Source organism: Kogia breviceps, chromosome 3 (genome assembly GCF_026419965.1).
Source record: "Kogia breviceps isolate mKogBre1 chromosome 3, mKogBre1 haplotype 1, whole genome shotgun sequence".
Classification (NCBI taxonomy): Eukaryota; Metazoa; Chordata; class Mammalia; order Artiodactyla; family Physeteridae; genus Kogia; species Kogia breviceps.
In genome coordinates this window covers 33,127,236-33,145,136 of record NC_081312.1, presented here as the reverse complement: position 1 = coordinate 33,145,136, position 17,901 = coordinate 33,127,236, and the positions used below count along the sequence as shown (strand labels likewise).

The following is a 17,901-nucleotide window of genomic DNA, read 5'->3' as shown; positions in this document are numbered from 1 at the left end:
CTCCTAACCCCAGGCTCGGTCCGCCTGGCTCTCCTCCCTCTGGCCCCTCCCAAGGGCCCAGCAGCAAGTCACGTCACGTGCACCAGCCCAGGGCGGGGCTCCTCCTCTCACACTGCGCACCAGCCCAACTCTCCCCAGCCCAGTCGGATCACCCTCCGGGGGTGCGCCCAGGCAGAAGCAGCTCCCGAAGTCCCCAGGTAGAAGTGACGCAGCTGTGCAGTTAGGACCGCCCACCTCAGCCTTGAACGCCCTCACGGAGCAATTCCAGTGCCACCCTCCCCAATCCTCTCCACCAATACTGGGAGAAAATCAGCCTGAAAGCATCATCAAGAGCCACTTAAGGGGAAACTGGAAAGGGGGGTGGTATACAGACGACCTCAACTAGTTTTCCTTTAATGGACCAGGTCAACCTTGGGAATAAGGAAGCAGGGAGGCAGTGGGCCCCTGTACCTGGCATGGCCAGCTGACCTTGGCCACGCCCGTTCCCCTCTCCCGTTCCTCTCTCCCCACACACGCCGCCTTCCACCATTGGAGCAGGGGAGCCAGCCCTGCCTGTGCTTCTAGAAGGCTCCCCAGACCTAATCATAAAAGGCGGGGAAGGGAGGGAGAAGTAGACCTACCTGCACAAAGGACTTCCAGGACTCCGCCAACAGCCCCGGGAAGGTGTTCGGCCACCTGGACCGGGCCACCCCCTAACCTCCTTATACCTGCTGACTCCCAGTGGCTCTGGGACAAAGCCCATGCACACCTGGGCCCTGATTTTCAGAAGGCACACCTGGGGAAGTATCTTGGTGGGGGAAGGGCTCCAGCCCAACACCCTACACCCCTGTCCCTGTGGCTGGTCTCTGCAGGCCTCCCTCAAGGGGCAGCAGAAGGGCACCACTGGTGCTCCTCTGCCACCACTGCAGCCTTGTTACTCACATCCTTCCAGTCACCCCATTTCTCTCCATCCCCCACCCTTTCCATGCTTTGCTAGAATGTCTGCAGGCACAATGGACACACAGCACTGGGAGATCTGAGTTCTGTTTCCACCATGAGGGAACCAGTGGCTCAGACCACCACCACCTCGGGTCTGTCCCTTAAACGTCACCATCTCACCTATAAAGTCTCCCATTTTGCGTGCAGCCATACCTACCTCAGACCTGCCTCAGTGGCCTCTTGTGAAGATCGGATGATACAGCCACCGGGAGGGCAATCTGAGGGAGGCGAGTTTTCCCAAGTTGGCCTACTGATAAAACATGATGAAATACAGACCCCAACCCGACAATCGCCATTCTGGTACAGAAGATCTGGGGTGGGGGCCAAGAATCGGTATTTAACAAGTAACAAGTACTCGGGTGAATCCTAGAATCGGGCGAGTTTGGGCAACTCTGGGCTGTGGAAACAAACAGGAAGTCTTTACCACCTTGCCTTCTGGGTAGAGAAGGGAAAGAAGAGTTTGTGAAAAGGCTCCTTGGCTTTGGGCTCACTTCCAAAATAACAAGCCCTGCCCCAGCTTAGGGAGCCCACCGGGGGCAGGACACCATCATCCTGTTTAGTCCTGGCAGTGATCCCGCAGGACAGATGGCCTTCTTTTTATAGATGAGGAAACTGAGGCTCCGAAGGAGGACCTGTTCAAGGACACAGCTAGTAAGATGGCAGAGCTTCCCCCCACCCCAGAACTGGCAGCTCCGAGGCCGGGCTTTTCCCAACACCGCGAAGCCTCTGCAGGACAGACTCTCCTGCAGGGCGGGGCAGAAAGGAGCCAGCAGCTCCAAGCGGGATTCGCAATCCTGTTCCCTCCCCAGAGCCTAGATACGACCCATGCATGGGTGGACCCAACCATCCTAGCCTGCAGGAGAAATGAGAGCTCTACTGCATGGCGGTGGAGGCTGCTATTTCCTGTCCTCGAATATGAGGGAGACAGGGGTCCTGGAGCCTGCAATCTACAAAGGTAGGTAGGACCTCCCCTGAGAAACAGTCATACAGCAACCACGGCAGGGGCAGTTCTGAGCCAGACCTCCTGGTGCTGGGGAGCAGGGCTCCAAGAAGGTCTGGCAGGGAAGGGTGCTGAGATCCGAAGACATGTCACATCTGGAATGAAGCCCAAGGTACCCCGGACCCCTTCTTCCCCCCATCACACAATCCCTGCTCAGTGAGCAGCAGCCAGCCCCACGGAGGGTTCCAAGCCAATTGCGGACTCCCTGGAGAGGAAATAGTTTCCTCCTGCAGAGGAAACTGCCACCACCCAGCCAGACAGCATCACACGGCCCCTTCCTTCTCTCACCCAGCCTCTCCAGGGACCAGACAACTGAGAAGCAGAGGGAAAGCGCCATGGCCACCCTAAAACCTCACCTTCCAGCAGTCCTCACCCTGCCTGGCAGCTGATGACGTCTCTCCCACTTAGAGGCCACAACAATGACACAGCTGACATTTAGTGACACTTACCAAACACTTTGTACTGATTATCACATTTACTCTTCACAAAAAGAGGTAGATTTTTTTTAAATTTATTTATTTTGGCTGTGCTGGGTCTTCGTTGCTGCACGCAGGCTTTCTCTAGTTGCAGCGAGCGGGGGCTACCCTTCATTGAGGTGCACAGGCTTCTCATTGCGGTGGCTTCTTATTGCGGAGCATGAGCTCTAGGCGCACAGGCTTCAGTAGTTGTGGCGTGCAGGCTTCGGTAGTTGGGGCTCGCAGGCTCTAGAGCACAGGCTCAGTAGTTGTGGAGCACAGGCTTAGTTGCTCCACGGCATGTGGGATCTTCCCGGATCAGGGCTCGAACCCGTGTCCCCCGCATTGGCAGGTGGATTCTTAACCACTGCGCCATCAGGGAAGCCCTAAGAGGTAGATTTTGATCCCCATTTTAGAGATGGAAAAACTGAGGCTCCGGAAGGTTAAGGTTAAACTGAGGTTAACTAACTCAGCTGGCAAAGAGCAGGCCTCAAACCCCAAACCAGGAGTTCTCTAACCAAATTCCAAATTCTTTCCACTTTCTCTTTCTCTCCCTGGGCATCCACTAAGTATAGGGCACTAGACCAGTGACTACTAGAACAAGAGAGGGCCCAGCTCTCAGGAAGCCATGGCCAAGCTGACAGATAACTAACTACACACCCCACCAGTGAGACACAGACTGAGCGCCCAGGGGAACGCTACACAGATCCCTGCAGGGGGCAGGTATGTGGCACGTGGTGGAGGTCCATTCCAGACAGCAGGCAGCAACCAGTTTGCTCTGCGGTTATGAGCATATCTGGGGGCCTGACTTGAGATAATGGTCGACTGTGGGTAGAGCAGGAAGCAGGAGAGGAGAGCCTGCTCTGTTAGCAAGAAATAGACCTTTTCTCTAAAGACAGCTAGGAAGTGTTGCATTAGTCTCTGGAACTCCCTGGCCAGCAATCGTTCACACGCTAACCCTCTGGGAGAGAAATGACCTGGGGCAGGAAGAACTGGGGGGCGGGGGGAAGCGAATGGGGAGAGTGGGGCCAGTTGGCTCTGGGGTCCCCGTTCCACCCCAGGGCACCTAGGAGACTACAGCCCCCTTCCCCAGATCTGCAGCAGGAGAAGGGATAGGAACCTGGCCCAAAAAGGCCCTTCTTCACCAGGAGATGCCAGAGCTTCACACTAACTCAGCAGCTCCAAACCTCCCTAGAGCTGTGCTGCAGCCAGCCCCAGACACAGTACACAAAGAAGACCCAGCTGGCCAGCCCGCCCACCTGCCCACCTCTGCCGACAGCTACCGCGGCAGACCAGCGGGCCAGGGACCCAGCCCTTGGGGAAAAGGAAGGAGGGCGGGTGCCCAGGGCGCTGTGCTGACCTATCAACCCTGCCACGGGGGCTCAAAGAGCCTGAGAGTCGCAAACAGTAAATACATAAAATTTAGCAATTCCATTTCTGGGTATATACAGAAAAGAAATGGAAGCAAGGACTTGAACAGGTATTTGCACACCCATGTTCACAGCAGCATGATTCACGATAGCCAAAAGGTGGAAGCAACCCAAATGTTCATCAACAGATGCACGGGTAAACAAAATATGGCATGTACGTGCAATGGAATATCAGTCAGCCCTAAAGAGGAAGGAAATGTTGACACACACCACAGCGGGTATGAACATTACAAACATTATGCTGAGTGAAATAAGCCAGACATGAAAGGACAAATGCTCTCTGATTCCACTTTAATGAGGTCCCTAAAGCAGTCAAGTTCACAGAGAAGAAAGCAGAATGGTGGTGGCCAGGGGCTGGGGGAGAAACAACGGGGACCTACTGTTTGACGGTACAGAGTTTCAGTTCTGCAAAATGAAAAAGTTCTGGAGCTGGATGCTGGTGATGGTTACACAACAGCGTGAATGTAACTATAGCCACTGAACGGTCCACTTAAAGGTGGTCAGAATGGTAAATTTTATGTTATGTATATTTTACCACAATTAAATAAATAATATACAAATTAAATACAAAATCTTATGTGTGGCATAGAAGAATAACCATGTCACCTGTGGGGAATTGTTTTTTGGGTTTTTTTTTTTTTTTTTTACCATGAGCATTTCTTACTTTCATAATAAAACCAAAAAAGAGATTGAGACTTATAAGGCAATCGTGATTGTTAAACCCCCTCTGGGAGTTTTTAAACCCCCCCCCATGCATCGTGATTTCAAATCACGATGCATGGGGGGGGTTTAACAACCCCCAGTTCTTAGAATGGGACAATGCTGTCACCGGACTCCTCCCCTTGCTGCCACCTCCAGCCTGCCCTGCCGAGGACCACAAGAAACGCCTTCCCAAAGGCAGTAAGGAAAACTTGGGGTGGGGGAACAGCGGTACTGTCGCCCGGTCCTCCTCTGCCTTTCGGGAGACCGGCAGGAGGGAAGTGCCCCCGACCCAGGGCCAGAGGCGGTGAGAGGGTTGGGGGCCCCTCCCTGGGCTCCGACTCCAGGGTGACTCCAGCTCTGGTTTCCCCGCAAGGAAATGAGCCCGCCCGCCCTTTTTCCCCTTCTAGGACAGCACAAGAGAATGACGTGGCCCATCCCTGCATGCCCCGGCCTCTCCCCAGTCGGCTCTGGTGAAACCACCCTCCGCAGTGAGGAGAAAGCTAGAGCAAAGAGGGAGGCAGACGAAATGGCCCGTCCGCCCGACTGAGGAAGACATGGGATGGGGAGGCCAGCGGACCCTCAACTCCCTCCACGAACACACCAGGCTCGGGCTCCAGTCCTGTGTTCCCCCTGACCAGCCGTGTGGCCTTGCCTCAGTTTCCTTACCTGTAACTTGCAGGGGATGAACCCTTTGCTATCGAAGGCTCCTTTTGGCTCTGAAACTCTAGACTTCCCTGAAAGCTGGGTGATGTGCCGGAACTGAGCCAGGGCTGGAGAAGACAAGACCCAGCCTTGGAACAGGACAGTTTCAGAACAGATGCTCAGAGGGAAGCACAATGATTCTAACTGGAACACCCGCACCTCCACCCTCAGGCCAAGCCACCCACTCATCCATTCATTTAATTTTTTCTGAGCTCTTCTTCCCCTGAGCCAGGGACCATGCCAGGGCTGGAAAACGGCAGTGAGTCAGCCAGCCTTCGAGGCGCTCACAGCCTTGTGAATGTTGCCACCAAATTTCAAGACTGGCCGTCACAAGCTCTGTCCCCAAAGCCGGCCCTTTGAGGAAGCAGAGCCTGGAAGAGTAACAGCAGGCAAAATGGGAAGCCATACGGCGCCCTGAAAAGAGCACTGAACCAAACTGGGAGTCAGGGAAGTCTGGTTCGAATCCAGAGTCTACTGCCGACCCTCTGACCTTGGACAAGCTTCTTCAGCCCTCTGGGCCTCAAGTTCCTTATCTGTCAAGAAGGGACTGGATCTGGTCTTTGCAGGACCTTCCAGCTCTGACAACCTGGGCCTCCTGGACGCAAGCCCTCAATCCCGGAATCACGGCCGGGAGGCCTGTGGGAGCCAGCAGCACTGCTGACCCATCCGGGACCCTCAGACGCCAGACAAGCCAAGCTGACAGCCGGCCAACTCCGCGAACTCTGCAGCTCCGCCTGCAAAGCCCAGCTGCTGGAAGCAAATGCCTGCTTTAACCTCAGGGATAAAGTGGATGTCAAAGTTTTCTCAAAGTTGGAAGCATTTATCTTGGGATGGGGTCAGAGGACCAGAAGGAAGCTCTGTGCATTCCCTGTGCCCCACTGCCTAGTACGGGAAAGTGGAGCCCCTCTCGCCCCATCTCTGCTGGATTTGAACCATAAACACAGCCCTTTTCTGAAGGGAAGGACTTAACACAAACCAGATGCAGTAGGGACTTTGCCCCACCCCCTCCTGGCCCTAAAATTAAACATTCAGTGTCCCTTCTGCCAAAATTCACTTGAAGGCCAAGCCTTAAGGAGCCAGCACCTCCGGTTCTCACCCTCACACGCTCTCAATCACACCCCCTCTTAAACAAAATGTCAAGGTCTCCAAATGGAAAATGGGGATGGGCGGCCTCCCAGCAATGCCCGGCACCCCTGCAGGCCAGGGAAAGATCTAAAAGGAGAGATCACTGGGGAAGGAACTCTGATCCCCCACTGCCAACCCAAAAGGGACCAAAGGGTAGCCTCCCAGGAGTGGATCCTGAACAGGGGATTTGCCCCTGGGGAGGGCACGGGTAGGGCTTGCAGACGGGGCACAGCCAACACGCGGGGAGTGGGCCTGTGCAGCAGCCCTGTCACAGGGGACTCTGGAGATTCCTGGAAGAGTTCGCTTCCTGGACTTCAGTTCCCAGTCTCTAGAAATGGGGTGAATCGCAGGCATTTATTTAAATAACTCTGATCTCAGTCAAAGCAGTGAGGACCTGGATAGAACCCACCTTAGGAGAACTGGACTCTTCTTGCTGGGCTTTGCAGCCTTCCCAGCTGCCAGGCTGGCTGCTCCCTGGTCCTGAAAGCTCTCCTGGTCCTAAAGATCCTTCCAACTCTGGCTGAAGGCCCAGACCATCCACCCACCTGCCCCCTCCCCTCCCCACGGCCAGGGCCAAGCCTCAGCACCCAGCACTAATCAGCTTGCCCAGCACATTTTGTCTCCCCAGGGAGAAGAAACCTCCCCCTGAGCTCTCAGGCTCAGGGGACCATGTCTCACCCCCTCTGTGCGCTCCACGGGGCTCAGCAGTGCACAGCACACAACCAAAGTGCTCAGAACGGACAGTTAAATCTCACTGAGCTGCCATTCCTCAAGAAAAAGGACAGGTGATGGCAGAAAAACATTTGAAGCAGGATGTTGCCTCAGATAGCAATTCTCTGACTTGTTATAAAATTTGAGTACTATTTTTTTTTTAAGTATTTAATCCTACAACTTCAACACAGCCATTTTCACTTTTGTACGTTATCTTCCTGTTTACATAGGTTTTACAGTTGCAACCGATTATAATGTACATGCTACATAAAGTTCTCCTACTTTCAACAGTCTGTTGAACATTTCATTCCTGTGTAACCTTCCTAAATGTCATTTAAAGGCTGAAAATATGTTCCACCACTATCGTGTGTCAGGACGGTTTGTTAAATTCCTCCCCTGACGTTAGTGAGATACAGAAGCCTTCCTTTTGCTCCTATGGAGAGCACAGAGAATATTCTGAGGCATTTCGTTGTTTTAGTTGGACAGTTTCCTCAGGACACTATCCTGGGGGTAAAATTACCCTGCCCAAGGGTAAGAACATTTCCATAGTTTTTGCTACATAAACGAGCCAGATACTAACCCAGGCTGCGCAAATCCTCAAGGCCTTCAGAAAAGAGCGCAAGCATTTATTCGACTAGAAACTTGCCCTGATAGGATTTTATTTTACCTTTTTAAAGTTAAGTTGTACTGACTGGAAGAGTTCATCTTCTCTGGGCCTCCAGGTTCAGCGCTCTGGAGATCCTTTTTCTAAACTCTTACCTCCTCTATACCCATCCTTCTTGTAACCCTAATCCACTCTGACATCAGCAGACCTGTTGTGGCTCCCTTGACGCCTTCCCTACCAGACTCAATGCCCCCCCATTTCTGAGGCCCCTGATCCCCTTCTACGCCATGACCTCCACAGTGCCACATCTCCCCTGCAAAACTTCCACTAGGCAGAGAGGCTGCCAGAGGGTTTCTTGACCTAGAACCCCCGAGAGGACCCCTAGTGGTGTGGAGTCATTAGGGAATTGCCTGTTGAGCTCAGTCCTACAGGCCTTCTAGCTTCCTGCTGCTGGGACCCCTGTCTCAAGGGGGCAGTTTGAGTCCGTGCCAGCAAAACACACTGCTGCTGGCAGACCCGCAGGCTGAAACAATCCAGGGCCATAACAGTGAGGAGGCGTTCACACAGTCTAGGGCCAACCCAAACTCCTCTTGTCACGCTGTCTGGATGAAAGCTAGAACCCAGACAACAGCCCACAGTCAGAATTTGGCTCAGCTGAGTATAGAGGACCAGAGGTCACTAAGGTGGGACAGGGAGAGGAGCCAGGCAAGGCAGGATACACAACACTGAAAAGCCCTCCCTCTACAGGAAACCAAACAACAGAACTGGCAGGTCACTGCAGGACACAGATGTTTGTGCTCTGTGGCAAGGCGGGCCCTGAGCAGACCCGGAGGGAATGGAGGGCAGGATGGGCCTCCTGTCTGTCTGATACAGACACCCCTCCGCATGCCCGGGATGAGAAAAGTGGCTTCCACCATTATCACTGCAATACTGCTTTAACACAGCCTTGCAGATAGCCGACTGGCCCACCTGCTCCAAAGCCAAAAACAATCATAGTCAGAGAAACAAGAGGAGATTTTCTTTCCTTTCTTTCCTTTTCTCTATTAATATTCCCCCCTCTGGGTCTGGGGTCCAAAAGAGATGCTTGGCTCACATTTTGGAGAGCTAGTGATTTTTTTTTTTTTTTTTTTTTTTTTGCGGTACATGGGCCTCTCACTGCTGTGGCCTCTCCCGTTGCAGAGCACAGGCTCTGGACGCGCAAGCTCAGCGGCCATGGCTCATGGGCCCAGCCACTCCGTGGCATGTGGGATCCTCCCGGACCGGGGCACGAACCCGCGTCCCCTGCGTCGGCAGGCGGACCCCCAACCACTGCGCCACCAGGGAAGCCCAGAGCTAGTGAACTTGTGGTCTAAGTCTACAAGGAGACGAAGCATCACCAGGATGTGCCAGAGGAGGAGTGAATGAGAATGAAGGAGTTGAATTTGTTTAGCCGAACTCCTGCCATTCAGACTGAAGCAACAATATTCCCATGTAATCCTTCGCAGAGGTCTCTAGTGTTACCTAAAAATTAAGGTGGGAGCTTGCTAGAAATGCAGATTCCTGGGCTCTGAGCCCAGTATACTTGGTTCAGCAGGTCTAGGCAAGGCCCAGGAAGCTACAATTTTTACATGAACTCTAGGTGGTCCGTGGACCATCCTTTAAGGAATACAGCCTTGGAGTGAAACTCTCCACTTGGGTGGCAGAGGGTGGATGTGCCCTCGGGAACCAGAATACCTGCAGGGAAGCCGTGGTCACCTGGAGTCGGTGGTCATTTAATAAGGTGTAAGGAGGAGGCCCTTAATTGCTACTTGCCTCCTCCACTCCTCACAGCAAAGAAACTTCTCCTTCACAGAGCAAAGCACAAGTCACTGCCTCCTCAGGAGTCCCTCTCTCCCTCCAATTACCATGAATTGTAATTGGACCCGCCTTGACAGTTCATGTGGTTTCCTGGGTGGGGAGGGGCAAAGAGGGTAGAGTGTCTAACAAACCAGAAAGAAAAAAATCAATCCCAGCCTTTCCACATGGCCGCAAGCTGGAGAGCCTTACAAGGCTCCAACAGGGAGCTCTTTACCCAAACAACTAGAACAGTAGCTGAGACATTCTGATGGCTTCCCCTTTCAGGGCCCCCAAGGAAATGTCTCAACACGAAAATTCTCTGTGGTGAATCCCATGGTTCCAAAGTTCTGATCATCCACAGCCCCCGGACCTTGGAAAACTGTCCCCAACTGTGTCAGATGGGCTGGCCAGAGGACAAACAGCAGTAGGAACATCAAGCCTCCTCTAGGTGCACCTCCTAGAGGCCTGAGAGTCCCACAGGTGGGTAACTCTAAGATGCCATCATTTAAGCATCATTTCTTCCTCCCCCAAGAGACATCTATGAGCCTCCAGCTAGCTATGGTCCCTGCCCAAATCCCATCCAACTCAAGGGGAGGGCCACAGTTGTAGGGAAAAGGAAGCTTCTGTGCACCACCTCCTCCATGCTGAAAATAACACAATCATCCAGGTGTCCTACTGTATGCACTGTACCAGGCACCCCAAGCATAATCACCCATTTTGGCATTTGAAGCCACCTAAGAAATCATTAGTCAACTCTTAGAGTTCTTAGGGACTGAGGCCTCCATCCCTACCTGAAGTCAAGTCATACCATGAAGAGACCTTCTTTGTCCTCTCACTCCAGCATCTGGGAAATTCAGAGCAGATGCGTAACTGCTCGGGTGACAGAAGTATCACTGTGGGTTGGAGGTGTCAGCAAGCCTCAGCCCAGCACCAGCACCCTAACCAAGAGTTCAGCAAGGGCCCATCCAGATCAGGAGGTGGTCTCCCCTGCCTGGAGGCTTCCTCCTGAAGACAAGCAGTAGAGGAGAGGGTCACCTGGACCACGGGATGCTCGGTTCAGAGAAGTGAGAACCAGCACAAAATGGCAGGCGTAGGTTCTCACTTACCACTCATCCTACTTCCCCTTCAATTTCACCGAACACCCTGGCTCTTCTGACAAGCCTCACAGACAGACAGGAACTTGGGGAATGCGGTCAGGAGCCAGGGCTGGGCAGAATCTTCTCAGACACAGATTCTACTTTTTTTTTTTTTTTCATTTATTTTTGCCTGCGCTGGGTCTTCGTTGCTGCGCGCGGGCCTTCTCTATTGTGTTGAACGGGGGCTACTATTGTTGTGGAGCATGGGCTTTGGGTGTGCTGGCTTCAGTAGTTGTGGCTCGCGGGCTCAGTAGTTGTGGCTCGTGGACTCTAGAGCCCAGGCTCAGTAGTTGTGGCACAGGGGCTTAGCTGCTCCGTGGCACGTGGGGTCTTCTGGCACCAGGGCCAGAAGCCGTGTCCCTTGCATTGGCAGGCAGATTCTTAACCACTACGCCACCAGTGAAGCCCTCAGATTCTACTTCTTGACCCCCTGTCCCAGCTGTACCCCCAGCCCTTAGATCTCACCTGGTATGTGGTAGCTACTGAGGAATCTGCTAAGTTGCCACTAGGTGATAATATTTCACATTTTCCATCCAAATATCTAAATCCTGACAGTTTCCAAGCCATCTTATGTCTCTAGCACTAGATGAAAATGTTATGAAGGTCTTTAGAACCTTAGAAATGTAAGTCCACAGCCAGACAGGCCAATGGCTGAAAAGATATTTTGGGTCAGAGGAAAATCAGGCACCCCCCTGCCAGGTAGGGGCACCTAGGGACAGCCATTAAAGGAGGGACTGTCCCAGCTCAAACTCCTGCCTGACAAGAGGCAACAGGTTCACCCCTGCAGACCATCAAAAGACACACCTCCATGCTCTCAGGTGGTAGAACTTCAGGCAATCCTTATTTTCTTCTTTGTATTTGGCTGTATTTTCCAAATCTGCCACAATCAAAATTACTTTCCTTTTTAATTAGTTTTAAAAAAACAGGTTGAGTGTGCAATCTATAAAAATTTTAAATCACTATGTTGTACACCTGAAACTAATATAATATTGTAAATCAACTCTACTTCAATAAAAAATAGGTTGTGTAATGCTGGTGGTACACTAAGCTAGTCTGCCTTTTATTTTATTTTTTTTAATTTTTATTACTCTGCCTTGTAAAGGCAACTGATTAATATGTAAAAGGACGTATAGAAACGATCATCTCTTTGACTGATTAACTCAGCTCCTAGATATTATCCTAAAGTGCAGGAAAATGTCCACATGAAAGGAATATTTATAGAGGAATTATCTATGAGAGCTCAAAACTGGAAACCATGGGGCTTCCCTGGTGGTGCAGTGATTAAGAATCCTCCTGCCGGGCTTCCCTGGTGGCGCAGTGGTTGAGAGTCTACCTGCCGATGCAGGGGACACGGGTTCGTTCCCCGGTCTGGGAGGATCCCACATGCCGCGGAGCGGCTGGGTCCGTGAGCCATGGCCGCTGGGCCTGTGCGTCCAGAGCCTGTGCTCCGCAATGGGAGAGGCCACAACAGTGAGAGGCCCGCGTACCACAAAAAAAAAAAAAAAAGATCCTCCTGCCAATGCAGGGGACATGGGTTTGAGCCCTGGACTGGGAAGATCCCACATGCCGCAGAACAACTAAGCCCATGCGCCACAACTACTGAGCCTGCACTCTAGAGCCCACAAGCCACAACTACTGAAGCCCGTGCGCCTAGAGCCCGTGCTCTGCAACAAGAGAAGCCACTGCAATGAGAAGCCCATGCACAGCAATTTAGACCCAACACAGCCAAAAATAAATTAATTAATTAATTTTAAAAAACCCTGGAAACCATGAAAATGTCCAATAATGGGAGAATTAAGAGGAGACGTATGGCTGACGAGTGCGGCAGCCAGTAGAGGTCCACGCCCAGGCCCAGCCCCGACTAGACGGCCTCATCCCTCCTCTGTGGCAAAGAGCCTGGGGCCAGGATCACCTTGTTGAGATGCACAGCAGACCCCCAAGTGCTTCCAGAGGACAGATCTGGCCTTGACAGCTTTCCTGTAAAGAGGTGATATAGGCCAAACTCTCATTTTCCTAACGAAATGGCAGCTTTGGCCCTCATGTGCCCAGCACTGAAAGCAAAAGTTCTCATCTCAGTAAAGGCCTCCGAAAACCTCTGAACACAGAAGTCCACACAGACCGCCTTCCAGCTCCTGTCAGACAACTGCATGTAAGTCTCCAGAAAATGCTGACAAGCATCTCCAAGGACTGGGGCCTCGCTCAGGCTGCACCTCCAGAAACAGTAGAACAAGATTTCATTCTTCAGCTCCCCACAGAAATGCCTCCACACCAGTGTGATGTAACATCATGCCTTTGGCTCTACTGGGGTTGATTTAAGAACCAATATACAAAAAAGGTCTCTGTGTTCCATGAAACTAACACTGATGGCATCCTCCACCACACTGCTCTCCTAAAATGGAAGAGCCCTGGGTGTTCAGTGCTTACACAGAGAGGCAAAGTGTCTCTTTCCAATGAACTGGTACACTCCCCTTTACTAGGAAATAACAGATGTGAATTCTAATTTCTTCTTTTGTTTTGGCTGCCAGGAAGCTCAAAACTAGGGTCAGTGCTGACTTACAAAAACAAACCTTTTTTTAAAAAAATATTTATTTATTTAGCCGCATCGGGTCTTAGCTGCGGCGTGCAAGCTCTAGAACGTGTAGGCTTGGTTGCCCCATGGCATGTGGGATCTTAGTTCTCTGACCAGGGATCAAACCTGCGTTCCCTGCATCGGAAGGCGGATTCTTAACCACTGGACCACTGGGGAAGTCCCAAGACAAACCTCTTTTAACACTATTTTCTCAATTACCTCACCCCACCACCATCACCCTGACAAAGCTCTGGGTCGTCTAACTTTAATTTAAAACTCTGTTTTACATGAGCCTTTTAACGTGTCTCCTCAAACATTTTTTGGAAAGAGGCAGGAAAATACAAATAAATATTTATTCATGAACAAAACCCTACACTTTCTCCAGGGAAGGAATATAAAGGCTATGAGGCTATATAAGAAAAAACATCTTTGATAAAATGCCAAGTGGGGAAATATAAAAGTAAACTAAATTGTAGATCCACTGTGATTACCACTATCAAAATAATACAAGCATGAGGACTAAAAATAAATAGGTTTTTGAAAATATAAGTAGTTGTGTTTAGGTGAAAGGGTTAAAACAGTCATTTCCTCAAACCTCCAAAGTTGTTTATCTTCTCAAAAGGAAACAGAGGCCCGTGTAGGTGAAACAAGTAGGCAAGCCAGAAACTAGAAAAGCAGAGTTCCCCTGGCCTCTCCAATGTCATCCCCAGTTTGCCACACCAGGAAGGAGAGAACAGCTTAGGGCCCTCATCTGGATCCTTAAGAGACTGGGACCCAGTGGATGACGTTCTACATTTCACAGGGTCTTGAGGAAGATGCTTGGCGCCCTGAAATCACAGTTGTGTTGAGATGCTGGCCATCCCCTGGCGGTCAGTGGACATGCTCTGCACACCCCCTCACAACAACGACAAATCGCACACATGGTGGGCGGGGAGGAAGGAGTTGAGCCACAACCCCGGACCTCCAAATACCTAGGACTTGATTGGCAAACTAGTGACCCCTCAGCCTTCCAGTGTCAGATCAAATGCTACTCCCACCCGGAAGTTTTCCTCATCCACTCTCAGAAACCAGCCCACACCTGACCAATACACAGTCATGAACAGTCTGAACTTCTTCAAAACCCTCAGCACCCCTGAAATCACAGCATCCAGCCAGCCAACGGGACTGCAGGCCCCAGGCCTAGCACAGGTGTAGTTGTGGCCCCATCGATGTGAGCTGAGTGGCCTGCAGATAGCACAGTTCAGCCCTGCTGGGCGCCGTGGTTTGGCCAACTGGACTAGAGGCTTCCTCCTGCCTCTACCGGAGTCAGGCGCCCCGGGGCCACCAGAATGGCGGGTGGTTTCCTCTACTGCCCCCATCTCGTCTCTAATGACAACAGCCCACATCAGGCAGAGAAGTATCAGTGGTCCGAGGAGGGGCAGAGAGGCAGGGTCTGCCACTCAACTTCTTGCCCAGCCCCGGATAACAAGCAGGACTTTGGAGCAGGCTGACTCATCACCTTGCAGGTGGAGTGAGCTCATTCCCTTCCAGGGCATCCTTGAAACTGGAAACCCACAGCAGAGATGGTTCCCATGGCAACAGGCCAGCACCTCCTCCATGGCTGCCTTCCTTGGAGCACCATTCGCCTGTGCCCACGGTCACTGAACCCACTCTCCCCCAGCTTATATTCTTAGAACCCACAGTGAGGAGGGGCCTTGAAGGCCCAGTGCCCCCCCCCACTCCCTCCACGTCCCTCCCATCTCATTTCTTTTTGGGTTAGTTGAATACCTCAACTACAAGGTTTTTTTAAATTTTGTTTTGTCTTTCTCTTTTTTGGCTGCACCGCACGGCTTGCAGGATCTTAGCTCTCCGACCAGGGACTGAACCCAGGCCCTCGGCAGTGAAAGCGCTGAGTCCTAATCACTGGACCACCAGGGAATTCCCCCATTGCCGGTTCAGTATCTCAGGGCTACCTAAACACATTCAAGACCAGGAAACTCCCAACCTAACAGTTCATTCCTTCTTTGGCAAGTCTGACTATTAGAAATTCTGAGCTAGACTCCATTTCCACTCAACCTCCCCCAAGGCCTGCTTCTCCGAGCCCTTGGGGCCACCGAACATAGCAAGTCCAGCACAGCCACTCTTCCAGCCTGGAGCTACTCTCAACAGCCAGGTTCCTTCAGATATTCCTCTGCCTCGCAGTTCCCACCCTTGCGCAGACTCTACAGGGGATTATGTTGGTCTCTAATCCTCTCAGTGCGCAGTTCAGACAGGCCCAGAGCCTGCTACTGCCCCAGTACTCACTGTCACCCACCCTCGGGCCTCTTCCTCTCCGCCCCTCCCTGCCCCTCCTTCACACTCATCCCCGGCCCCTCCCTTCCCAGAACTTGACACTCACTGTCTCAAGCCTTTGGTCACACACAGCCCGCCCGGCCCACTCTTCGCCACCACCCCCCTTGCCTGACTCACTCTTACGTACTCTAGATTTAAATTTTAGCTCACATTATCACCTCCTCCAGGAGGTCTTACACCAGTCTCCCCCAAGGTGGCCTGAGGCCTTCCCTGGGCTCCCTTCACTATATGGGCTGTGACATCTTTGAACATGACAGGGAAATGCTAATTCATGGGTCTCTCCCCCACTGGCCTCTTCAGAGGCAGACATCCTGCATCATCTGGCCCTAATCTGAAAAGAATGAGTGCTTAATATTTCTTAAATCTGGGTGGCAAGCACCTGGGTATTTGTTTTACTATTCTGTACTTTTTAAACATTTGAATGTTTAAAAGAGATCCACGATAAATGTGAACTGTGTGGATGAACTAACGTTGGCTGCAGTGCCTTTAGCCCCAGCGTACATGTCTGAGGATCTCATGGATCTGCTGAACTCATCCTTCAGAAACGTTCCTCCCACCCTGGGGCTGGAGCCCAATGCCACCTGGTCCAGTTATCAAGTGCAGTCAGGTCAAACCTTCAAAGAAGCACCTGCAGTGTGCCTGGCACAGCGGCATCACGAGGGCACCATTTCATCTCTATTTGTCCTTTTCCACTTGAGAAGGTCTTAGCAGTTCATCCTAGCATGCTAATCTCACTGTGGCTGCAGGAGCCCCGGGGTGGGCCTCAGGGCTGCTGCCCATCTCACACCCCCATAGGAGCCCATGCCAAGATCCCTGCAACTTAAAGGCAACTTCCTCTCAAACGGCAGGATCCAAACGCCCTACATTCTATCATTGCAACTTTTCCTAGAGCCCACTCAGTATCCGGTGCTAGGCAAGCTTTGGGGATAGAAATAAAAGCCATAAGGAAGTCCCTGACCTCCAGGGAATCATGCATAGTCTTACTGACTTGAAATCCTCGGACTCAAATCCTAGTTCTGCCACTGGCTAGCTGTAGGGCCTTGGGCGAATAACTAAACCTCTCTGGGCCTCAGTTTTCCAATCTGTAAAATGGGGATACTAATGCCCACCTCACAGGGTTGTTGTGAGGAATATATGGGTTAGTATATGGAAAGTCCTTGTCCCAGTGCTTACATGTGAAAAGTTAAGGACAGTGCCAGGCACACAGCATTAGAAGAGTCAGTGCATATAGCTCTTACAGTATAATTATTATTTATTATTATTACTCACCAGGCTCCCACAGCCCCTATTAACAGGTCCCGACGACAATTGGCACTGAAACTCTCTGGAAAGAAGGAATCACAGAACAAGGCCAGACACAAAGGACAGGCTCTGACTGGCTTCTGGCTGCCCTTGCATCATGTGTTCTCTTGAATGAGCAATGCCCCAGCCACGGCTTAGTGAGTAAGAGGTGCCCACAAGCCTGTAAATGCTTTCCATCTGCCCTCTTCTCTCAGAGGAGGCCAGCAAGGCTCCTTCATCAGGGAGCTACCCCAGCCCACCTGGACCCAGGATGCCTCAGCCGGGCTGGGAAGTGTTTCGTTGTTGTTGTTGTTGTTTGGGGGGGATTCTGTTCAGCTGCCACTTTCTGCTCACACTGGGCTATAGCGGATGTGGGCACTTTGGCCCACAGACCTGGGCATTAACCTCAATCTGGCGTATACTAGCCTCAGGGCATTCTCTGAGTTGTCGGGGTTTTGATTCCCTCACCTGCAAACAGGGCTGATACCTCCTACCTTGTTGTGGGGAGGAAATATGATTGAGGATGTGGAACGGCCAGTACAGGAGCTGCAACAAAGACGGGGAAACACAGGCGTGGCTATTTCAGAGGGTGGGGGTCTGGAGCACCTCTACGGACACAGGAGCAGCCCAACCCTGACACAGCCAAGAAGGTGCCCCGCTCTGGGGCAGCCAGTGAAGGCAACCAGTACCCTGTGCCCCCCACGAAGGCAAAGAAAGCCACCCCTCCCCAGCGGTGAGGCCTGGCCACTCACCTCCCAAGGCCATCCTCAGGGGTGGCCAGTGTCTGGGGTGCCACTGCGGGGCAGGAGGGAAAGAGAACAGACAAGGAGAAGAAAGGAGGAGGGCAAAGAGAAGTACGGAGGGGACATAAAAAGCCCTCATCTGGCCCTGAGCGCCCCCAGCCACCTGCACTGCTTGACACAGTGCTGGGACCTGCAGGGTCGGGGACCAGAGAGACAGCCACTTCCTGGTTCCTCAGGAATGCTCAGGAATGTGTGTCAGGAGAGAGGTATTTGGGGCCCAGGGAGGGTGGAGACCCAGCTCCTTCTCTGGCGAGGGGCT

General features: G+C 52.1%; 1 protein-coding gene and 1 long non-coding RNA gene across 5 annotated transcripts in view; both read right to left on the bottom strand.

Moving 5' to 3' along the window:
• The window catches only part of ACTN1 (actinin alpha 1), a 98,290-nt gene that overhangs the window by 63,423 nt on the left and 16,966 nt on the right, over positions 1 to 17,901 (bottom strand). The window lies entirely within an intron of this gene.
• LOC136793780 (uncharacterized) lies at positions 2,474 to 6,882 on the bottom strand. Of its 2 annotated transcripts, XR_010839508.1 has the most exons (3): positions 6,802 to 6,882; positions 5,232 to 5,335; positions 2,474 to 2,819 (listed from the first exon to the last, which is right to left on the bottom strand). It is a non-coding gene; the product is annotated as an uncharacterized lncRNA (long non-coding RNA). The 2 variants fall into 2 exon arrangements; XR_010839507.1 differs by lacking the exon at positions 6,802 to 6,882 and having other exon boundaries at positions 5,232 to 5,434.